Source organism: Lupinus angustifolius, chromosome LG10 (genome assembly GCF_001865875.1).
Source record: "Lupinus angustifolius cultivar Tanjil chromosome LG10, LupAngTanjil_v1.0, whole genome shotgun sequence".
In the NCBI taxonomy this organism is placed as follows: Eukaryota; Viridiplantae; Streptophyta; class Magnoliopsida; order Fabales; family Fabaceae; genus Lupinus; species Lupinus angustifolius.
In genome coordinates, this window is record NC_032018.1 from 11,724,576 (window position 1) to 11,725,521 (window position 946).

Below are 946 nucleotides of genomic sequence, written 5' to 3' on the forward strand. Positions count from 1 at the left end.
TGTGTGAACGCTTTTGAATATATATGATTGTTGATGAAATATGTTGAATATTGTATATGAATGTTGTTGGGAACTTTTCTGAGTGTAGGTGTTTGAAAAACCATGTTTGAATGTGTTTCAGTTGTCAAAAAGGGCAAGATTGGTATTATGTCCAAGTCTCTGTCGCTTGGGCGAGCACAGACTCGCTTGGGCGAAGACTGGGCGAGGGGAAGTTTTTGTTCTGGAACTCCCTCGCCTGGGCGACAAAGCCTCGCTTGGGCGAGCAAGGGCCTCGCTTGGGCGAGAAAGCCCAGAATTTTAATGAGTTTCTGGGACTCCCTCTCTTGGGCGAGAGAGGTCTCACTTGAGCGAGAAGAGGCCTCACTTGGGCGAGTGAGGGCATCGCTTGGGCGAGAATGCCCAAGATTTTTATGAGCCCCTAGAACTCTCTTGCTTGGGCGAGAGAGGTCTCGCTTGAGCGAGAAGAGGCCTCGCTTGGGCGATAGTACCTTCGCCTGGTCGAGAAAGGCTTCAGTTTATTTGAGCTTTAAAAATGAATTGTCGCTTTGGCGACTAGTCTCTGCTTTGGTGAGGGACAGTGTGGAAAGATTTAAATGAGATGATGTTGTGAACAATGTGATGAACCTGGGTAGGGTGTGTTGTGATACAAAGGTTGTGGAATGAGATCATGGCTTAGATGAAAAGCATGATTCCACAAAAGTATGAAAGCATTATTTGTGTTTATGCCTTGTTGGGCAAGTATCCGACTTGAGGTCGTGAACTAGGGGGTACCCTAGTAAGGATACATGATATCACTGAACGACGATCGACCGACCGTAAGAGGCTTGGTCATGTGACCGTCTAGAATTATTCGGCGATGGGTTATAGTGATTGAGATGTTACCTTGAGCATGTACGGTTGACGTACTATCGGGTCCCACGAGAAGCATTCCTTGTCGGGAGATGGC